The sequence below is a fragment of the Aulonocara stuartgranti genome (genome assembly GCF_965226115.1).
Source record: "Aulonocara stuartgranti genome assembly, chromosome: 17".
In the NCBI taxonomy this organism is placed as follows: domain Eukaryota; kingdom Metazoa; phylum Chordata; class Actinopteri; order Cichliformes; family Cichlidae; genus Aulonocara; species Aulonocara stuartgranti.
This window is the reverse complement of record NC_138953.1, coordinates 25,795,205-25,804,703: the sequence shown is the minus strand read 5'-3', so window position 1 is coordinate 25,804,703 and position 9,499 is coordinate 25,795,205. Positions and strand designations below refer to the sequence as shown.

The 9,499-nt window shown below is 38.4% G+C and overlaps 1 protein-coding gene across 2 annotated transcripts in view; it reads left to right on the top strand.

The window, feature by feature from the left end:
* The first annotated feature begins 7,513 nt into the window (after positions 1–7,513).
* Positions 7,514–9,499, top strand: part of chrm2a (cholinergic receptor, muscarinic 2a) — a 91,495-nt gene continuing 89,509 nt past the window's right edge. For both annotated transcript variants that reach the window (XM_082510751.1, XM_082510752.1), the window contains exon 1: positions 7,514–7,907. The gene's annotated coding sequence lies outside the window, so the exon portion shown is untranslated. The remainder of the gene's footprint in view (positions 7,908–9,499) is intronic.

The window sequence follows — 9,499 nt, the reverse complement described above, 5'->3', positions numbered from 1 at the left end:
TTGTCTGTGCCTTTGAAAAACAATGCACTAATCAGTGGTAATTTCACTGACCAATAATGTTTTAATCAAACATCAAATAAAAGCTAACGGTGAAGCTAATAAAATTATGATGAAATGTACTGACACTTTTGTCAATGAACAAAAAACACGAAGAAAGTCATCCGGACAGTGGAGATCCAATCGGGACTGAGTTGTGTAGAAAGGCGGGAAGGTTTGGAAGTTATCCAATCAGAAGTAATCTCCTGATACAGTAAGATTACATGCACATATAGTAGAAGTATGAACATTTCACATTTGAAGTCGAGGAAAATAACATGCTTGTAAACCACATGATAAAAACTTTAGTCTACTAAATTGACTTTAGATTTAGGCTACTAAAGCACCAGTGTACTGCAGGTTTTAGATATCACCCAGCGTCAACACACCTGAATCAAATGATTAGTTCATTAGTAGGCCTCTGGAGAACTTCAAGACATGTTGAGGAGCTAATTCAGCTGTGTTGGATCAAGGACACATCTAAAGCCTGAAAGAGACCGGTCTGGAGTTGGACACCCCTGATTTAGACTATGACTAAGGCTAAATCAATATTTGCTGTCAAAATTATGACTGGTAACAATAGTTTTGTTGTTTGTAGCCACCCAAATCAACTGAATAGGTCAATATTGAGGTATCAGTTACGATAAAAGATCAATCAAGGTTAAGATTAGAAATAAGAGGAGTGGTAAGCTAACAAAATGCCCCAAACCTTTTCATCTGTGAGGAACAAAAATCAAAAGTCCTCCTGCCAGCCATTGTCACTTAAACTTACATTTTGAATCTAAGGTGACTGAGCTAGCAACCAGCTGCTGAATTCACAGATGAGTAGGAAAAAATTCTCATTAGAGCCAACCCGTAGAACACACCTTAAAATCAAAATACCGTATTTTCCGCACTATAAGGCGCACTTAAAATCCTTTAAATTTCTCAAAAATGGACAGTGCACTTTATAATCTGATGCGCCTTATGTATGAATTCTGGTTGTGCTTACTGACTTCAAACCGATTTTTTGCGGTATACAGCGCTCAAAAATCTGTCAAAAAATGTTTTAGTACGTCTTCGGTAAGCTACGAAGCTGCACTGCTTGATGGATTGTCGGAACATTACGTCTTCTGTAATCTGGGTAATCTGAAAACTCCGTCCGCTTCAGGTCCCAAAGTCAAACGAACACTGCGGCATCACTGAGAGTTAACAACTGTCTAAATTATTTCAGCTTTAATAAAATGATCAGCATTGCTGCTTTACCAGGTGTAACAATCAAGTTTAACATCCAGGCATCCTTGAAAACAGAATTTATTAAATTTAAAGGAGGTAGAAGTTAGCAGGAAGTTAGCTCGCTAGTTTCCACCTAAACATGACATAGCATGTTCTGACTGAGAGATTTCTGAAAAAATTAAAACGTACAGCTCTGCTGTCACTTCCAACATAAATGAAGACAGAAAACTAAACAGCAGTGACTTTTGTAGGGTTACTGAAGTTGGGCTAGCTGGTATGATGTGCTATGTGATCGCTAGCATCACAGCTATGTTAGCATAACATAAACACAGTGAAGCTGGAGGAAGAATACTAACTTTTTTTCCATTTGATGAAAGTTAACGTGAGGTTTTCCGATGGTTAGGGACAAATGCAATTGCATGTCAGGATGCTGTAAACGGACCAAACTTCAGCCAGGAGAACAACTGACATCATCCACAATACGAGGTTAGGCATTAATATACTGCAGGAACATGGGAATAGAGCAGCTGCGAGAGAATTCAACATTAATGAATCAATGGTATGGAAGTGGAGGAAGCTAGAAGAATGAGTTGAATAAAACTTGACTTATCTGACTGTTTTGTTTCGCTTAATGCGCCTAAAAATACAGTACAACAAATTCCACCTACAGGGTAGATAGGTTTGGTGGTGATATAGTGGAAAATAGTACATGTCTTTTTTATTTTTATTATTTTTTTAAAATTACATTTGAGTTTTTATTTTTATTTTTTTAGTTAAAATGTGGTTAGAATCACACATTACACTGAAAAAGACCATAGACTTTAAATTAAGTTAAATTATTTTCACAATCTACATGGTAGAAATGGTTGATCTAACAGCGTTGTCTCACCTAAAGGAAAATGAGTGATGGCAACAGCAAAGGATTTACATATACTTGTTCACAAGCTATGTAAATATCGATTACCATGATCAACCACCTGCAAAGGCCTTTTTGAAAGGGCGGACAGGTCAGTAGGTTAAAGTTGCATATAGAAAACACACGGAGAGACTAAAAATAAATGAGCAAACATCACAAGTCGCATTCAATTTATCACTGATCAGACGAGCACCGGGACGACACTTCTTTTTCTTCTCAACACACATAAACAGACTGGAAAATGAAGGCGTGACACAAAGTGCTAATCCTGCTGGTCTGCACAGTTTCAACACAGCTTTATTGCACATCTGCACTCTGGTGCACCATTCATCCCCCTCCAATTATCCCACTTATCTAAATAACAAAAAATGTTTCAGGCAAATGCACATTGGCCATTCTAAAGCTTTACCACAATTAGAGATTGTGGGGTTTATTCTTGAGTGTCACCATTAATGACATATTCATGTATGCTGCACCCCTAGCAGAGGTTTTGATGCTTTGTCCACCACTCCACTAATGCCATCACTTCACTTAATTACCCTCAATTAAGACACTATAGAAGAATTGCAAAGAATTGCTAATGAACTAATTTGGAGACGTGGAAACATTCAAAAGCAGTTCCTGGATTGAGGGCAATTAACCCCAGGCATTTTAGATAAGCCACTTCACTCCCTTAGCCCTTCTCTTTATACAAAAAGAAAATGTGAGCTTAAAGTGAAAGTCCACCCCCAAAAATGAGACAGTTTAATCAATATTTTGAGATAAATATCTGCTGACCATGAATAGGTACCTGAACTTGAATGCTTGTGCTTCTATGTGTTGCTAAGGGGACTGAGATATCATCTGGAAAAGATCCCATTTACTCACAAAACTCTACTTTATTCTTTCCACCCCATCTGCACTCCTCCACTGATTTTGTCCTGCGTTTAATACAAGTGACATGACTCAGTGTGAGCTGAATATGAGCCATCAGAAGAGTGGTGCTCATGACGACAATACTGAACACAGAAGCAAAGTAATTAAAGCTGAAATATAAGTAAAATAAAGATGTCGTTTTGAGACTGAGACTTAAAAAGACATTTGACAGGGGGCGATACCACGTTCAGTCATTTACTGTTTAGGTCAATTCACTATTGCTAAAGAAAACTGAGTTGATTTGATGCAACTGCTTTGGATGAAAATAATTTCTTTTACTAGCAATTATTTCTACATCAGCTGACTTAATGGGTGCTTTTCCATACTGTTTGCTTAGATTTAGGAAACAGAAGGCAGCAAAAATGACAGGTTTGGGAAAAGGTTTTGGTTTGGTTTAAAAAGTCCATGTTCACACCATGACACTACAGCAAAATGGCACCCAGTGCAGTTAAAAAACATGCCAAGGAGTCCTGCACAAGCATCGGAAGTGGGCCGTTTTCACCATTGCCATGACCCAGGGCCATGTCCAAGCAATATCTTGCACGCACTTCTTTGATGTCAACAGCTTTGACAAAATTAACAATAATAACAATAATAATAATACATTTTTACATATCTGACTTAATACTGTATGTCTGTTTAAATATGTATGCATATAGATATCCCAGCATATACTTTCAAGCTGTATGATTTGATATACATGCAGAGGAACTTTGTAAATGAGTGCTGGTTAGTTCTATAAAGACCTTGGACAACGGAGAAAGTGGTTCATCTTTTTACATAATCCAGTACAGATGGTCCTTATTTGCTTTAACATGTTTATGCTCAAATTGGGCAGCAAGTTACATTGTGTACTGCCAATCATCACACAGCTTTGGGCTGTTGTTTGGGGCTTAATGCACAGTGCCCACATAAAGTGTTCACACAGGGATGAATCAAATTTGAGAACTATTTTTAAAGAATGCTGGCATTCCTACTTAGTGTTATATATACAAAGTTTAGCGTATGGGAAGAAAGACTAATAGAGAGAAATACGATTTGCTTTTTGAAAATAAAGCCCAATGACATGCAAACTTAAGATAGTTTTGTTTTTTCTATAATGATAGAAAATTAATTAGCAAGCACATTAAATTGTTGTGACAGTTGTTTGGCCTGCTCCTTAAATTACAGGTGAATCCCATTCCCCATCCCATCTATCGAATCATGTGTATTGTATTTCTTCTACTCCCTCCTTTCTCCCTCGCTTCTGTCTTTTGTTCTGCTGGTCCTGGGAGGACTGTGGGAACAGCTTGTCACTGACTTGTTAAACCCGATCAAGACAAAATAGTCCTACTACATACAGCACATTTGCCTGCAATGACAACTCATCCCAACAGAATTGTTAACTGTTGAAAAGTTTCCAACACCAACCTCTGCTTCCCCTTTTGTTTTTTGTTTTTTTAAAGAAGTGATCACAGGATCAGCCTTACTTCATCCACTCAAATTCTCTGCAGCTTGGAGCGTTACAAAATACTTTCTATAGAGAACTATGGTGAGAGACTTGGTTTAAGACACCAAGGGGATTATTTCATCCTTCTGTTTAGCCGAGTGGTACTTCAGGTTTTTCAACAGCAAGTTAAAGTCTCTTGACAGCTGCTCACATTGATGGACAGCCTGCTGATCAATAAGCATTCTCAAGCACACTCAGTGGCTGACTGTAGTATTTAACTACCCTTCAAGTGGTTAAACACGAATAATGGTGACGTTCATGCATTTTTTAGGCATATTGATTTCAGAATACTCACATTAACGTCCTATTTCCAATAAGAAAGCCACATAATATAAATCAGTGGAAGCGTTTCAAGTGTTGGATCCAGATTTATTGCCTTTACATTAGTGGCTATGTATTACAGCACCATGTAACTTCAGTAGATAAATATATACATATAAGAAACTACATTTTTTTTTTCAACTTTTCTTTGCTGTCTTATTTTATTCTTCAATTTAAAAAATCTCGTTTAAGAATATTAAAAGTATTGTTTACATAAATTGTGGTAAGCATACATGAGCAGAAAAATAGTATTAGTATTTTTTTTATACTTTGCAAACACACATTGCCTATCACAAGTGCAAATTTGTTATTCAGATTTGGCCTCATAAACCCAAATAAATGCATGACATCCCCAAAACAGAACAACAAAATGTGATTTGTTCTATCAGTTGCTGGGTTTGAAATGACAGCATTTGGTTTTCTTAATGAGATTGTATTATTTTCAAATGAAAACAATGTGCCTTAATGTCTGAGAGCCGGAAAAACAATTATACAGCTGCTTCCAATGCGCAAGGAAGAGGCATGCCAGCCAGCATCTCTCAATACAGATTAAGCATGTAAGATAGTTTAAGAAACTCATGTTTTTAAATGTATTCATCGTGCTTTTCATCATCCTTTTAATGTCTTCCAGAATAGGTTATGCTAAGCATTGTGAAATCCTTCATGGCTTTGCTTTTCTTGGCCGTGTGATTTGACTATATGGGTCCAGATGTTCAGTGGCGTCAGTCAAAATCAGTACATTGGAAATCTTTGTCGAGCAGGTGTACAAAGCTTTGGATCAGAGGTGATGAGAGACAGAGCCGAGACGAAGACAAGATTTCTATATTTCAGTAAAGTTAAAGCACACCACGGCCACACAGCTGCCATAAAAGTACATTTTTGAATTTATGCACTTTGATGTGTTTGCTATTTTCCGGATAGTGCATTAGATGACTCTTTGTTCATCGTGTTTCTGTTAATTGGGCAATAGCGAGTCCATTAAAACTGCGATTCTCTATAACTAATTGCAGTGCACTCGAGCCACCCTTTGAGGCTCTCCTGTTCATCAGCATAACACAGGTGTGAATGCAACACGTGACGCATCTGTGGCCATTTAGGTGACTGCTCGCGGCACTAACACACACACGCACTCACATGAGTAATGAGCAGCGTATGTGCATATACTGTGAGTCGTGCATGTCAGAAGCAATGCGAATAGGAATAATTAACGCATGTAGTGGATGTTTTTGTTGTCACCCTACTTGTTTTTGGCACATGCAATCAGATGGGATTTAAGGATTTATCACGTTCCTGGAGCATTTACATGAGTCACTGATGTATTATTCTCTCATAGCCGTGCAAAACCATGTCTGATAGCTGTCACTAGATGACAACAGCCTCTCTTCCGTCTCTTACTTAGTTTTTTCATTTCTCTGCAGAGCCTTCCCACTTTATATGAAACCTCTCTGCATTTTAGCATTTTTTTTTTCAGTTGCTACATGAGCCACATTGTTAAATAATCCAAATATAGTATGTTTCCCAAACCTAAACTAGTACCACTTGATACATTTTAATTGGCAGGTAGGGTTCAGGGTGGCATCATTCACTCGTGTGTAGTCTCTTTGCCTCTGAATCAGAAAACACTAAAAAATCTTCATGGTGATTCGATCAAATTCAGCATAGAGGAAGAAGAAAGAGTTACCTGTGTTACCTGCATGTTGGATGATCTTGGGAAGGGTGCTGGTTGGTTTAGGTCTATGAAACTGACTTCAGCTTTACGGGCAGATGACCTGTTAATAGGCAAACACATAAACACAGAACCAGAGTGACTTTAAAAACTACTTCCCCAGTAGATGTCAGTAAAACATTCTCATCCTCTGTGTGTTTTTCCAAAAATCTTGGCTGTGTGGCAGATTTTTTTTTTTTTTTTTTTGAGAAATACTGAATAACATCAAATCACTCCAAGACTTTAATAGCAGCAGTCCAGTTCAGAAAATGTAATGTTGTAATAAATCAGGCAGAAATTCAGCTTTCAAACAAGTGCTAAGCGGTTAAATCTGATAAGCGCCAGTCAGTTATGATAAAAGGAGTCATTCCGCTGTGAGAGCCGTCTTCAGAGAGAGAAGGGGGGAAACTAAGTCCTTACAATGTATACAACTTGACACAAAGCAGGTCCTGTTGGCCACGTGTTTAGATAATCAACAGGTTTCCTGCAAAGACACGTATGCATAGACAGAAATACATGATGCAGGTCTGAGAGCTATTCAGTTCTTCTTTTGTTTGAATTTAGATTTCTTTTCAAAAAGTACTTGAATAATTAAAGATTGTTTCTTAATTAAAAGTACACTAAAATCCACGTCGATGAAAATATTGAATTTTGCAGACGCAAGGTGAGCAAGCTTTGCTTTTTTTTAAATTTATCATCGTTTATATTCGCTCTCCTTGGTGCTGAATCTAAAAGTCTACGCGAAGCTCTCACTAAGGCTTTTTTTTTTTAAATGGGAAGAACTATATATAAGAGAAAAGCCACGAGCAAAATTCTGTCTTTTCAATCAAAATGACAGTGATTAATACACCCCAGCCAATTAAAATATAATCTGAAGAAAAAATCCAATGTCGTTAAAAATATACTAACGGGCTAAATGAGCTGATTTGCCGCGGAAAATCTGTGGCAAGCGTGTGTGATTCTCCTGGCATGGGGTTTAATTAGTGTACCGACGAACAGCACTCTTTCAAGCTGCGGGTGATTTCTGTTTTAAATCACGTGTTGCTGCACTAAACTCAGGCTGGTTTCCCTGAATCTGAAAGGCAAATAACGACTGTCGTTACCGTCAAAGAGAAGCCAGCCTACTTCTTACGGCTCTCTCTCCCTTTCTCTCGCCGTCTTGCTCACGCACCCCCACCCCCTCTCCACTTTCTCCTGTGCAGCGCGTTTTGTCTCCAAAGCCCGTCTTCAGAAGCATGTCCTCAGACATGCAACAGCGATGCGATGAAGCGGACCAAAAAGAAGCCACCGGCATGACAACATAAAAGCAGGTAAGCTGCTGACTGAATATTGGCCCCTTTATGATCAATAGTCTGTGATTTCTGAGAGGAACCAAAGGATTCGATATTTTATCTGAAGCTGTCAGACAAGAAGCGCTTGTTCTTTCAGTAAAAGGGGTTTATTAAGCTGTCTTGCTCAAGGACAGTCCGAAAGGAGGAACTAGTTGTGGTCAGGAGTTGAACCTTGGACTTTCTTTCTTTCTTTCTTTCTTTTAGTATGGGACTATATCTATATCCGCCAGGTTGCTCACACAGCCACATCAACACCTGCATATACATTCAATATGTGGAAACTCGATTGTCACGGTGCTACTCCGAGTGGGGTTTATTCTGATTTCAAACATTTCAGCGCTGTTTTGGTTTCATGGAGTGGCAAAAGTACATAACTCCTGTTTCACGTAATTCAGCTCAGAGAAAACATCCCGATCCTCGGTGACTATTGAAAAATATTTTTACACCTTATATTCGAACTAGAAAGAGCCCGTCTAATATCTACTGCTTTGGAAGCTATGCGCAATGAACACAAAGACATTTCAACAGCTCCCTGTGCCAACATCGGTGTCTTTGCGCATCTTAGATGGAGCAAGGGGAACTTTGTGGTTCTGATATACTTTTTTTGACAACCCCAGAAGCGGAAACAATTTCAGAGTCATGGACCGCTATACCTTATTAATTTTGTCAGTATTAAACGATCACGCGACCATTGCGCGCATTTTTTTTGATCAAGTATTCAAGACGTTAAAGCCTCATTTCACCGGACATTACTAATTCCAGCAATCTGTTTGTGGATCGTTTCTAAAAGGAAGAGCCAATTGACTTACTGGAACCATAACGTGTGCTTAAATGACTCCAGTGTGACTTGGATAAAAGCGCTCCGCATCGTTTCTTTCAAGTCTGGATAAAATTGCTGGTCTAATTTCTGCAGTAGGACGCAAATAATTCCCAATGGTGAGAAAACTCGCCTTTTGACAATTCCAACGTGCTGAAAGCTTATGTATACAGATCTGTGAAAGTCTATAATTGTCCAAAAGCGGTTTTCTCTCGTCTCATTAATTCGATAAAACCATTCTTGATTTCAGCAAGCTTTTTCGCCACATGTTCACATTCCCCGTGTTTTCAACAGCCATCGCAATAAAAAAAAAATCATATTTTTTTTCATATTTGCACTGAGATCTACCGCCACCTTTTACAATGAGATTAAGAGACGATTTGGCGTCGAAGCCGCACCAGAGGTGCGTAAAAGCGCAACGCAACAGAACAGATTTGAGACTGCGTGTTTCTGTCGGATTTTATAACCACGGGTCTTATAGTTGAGATGTTTTACTTCTAGATTGGATCTTCCAGTCATGTTTAACGACAGATAGAGAGGCTTTTGCCACTAAATCGAACGGGGGGCTCAAAGGTAAACCTGTTTCTGTTTCAAGTATTTAGATTTTTTTTTTAATTTGTTTATATCAAACAGCGTTTGGCTACAAAATCTATTGTTTTTTCTAATCTGCACGACAGCAAAATTAACCGCAGTCACAGTCGTGTGACTGGAAAGGAGACCAAAAAACCCCAACAAAAACTAACAAACAACAACA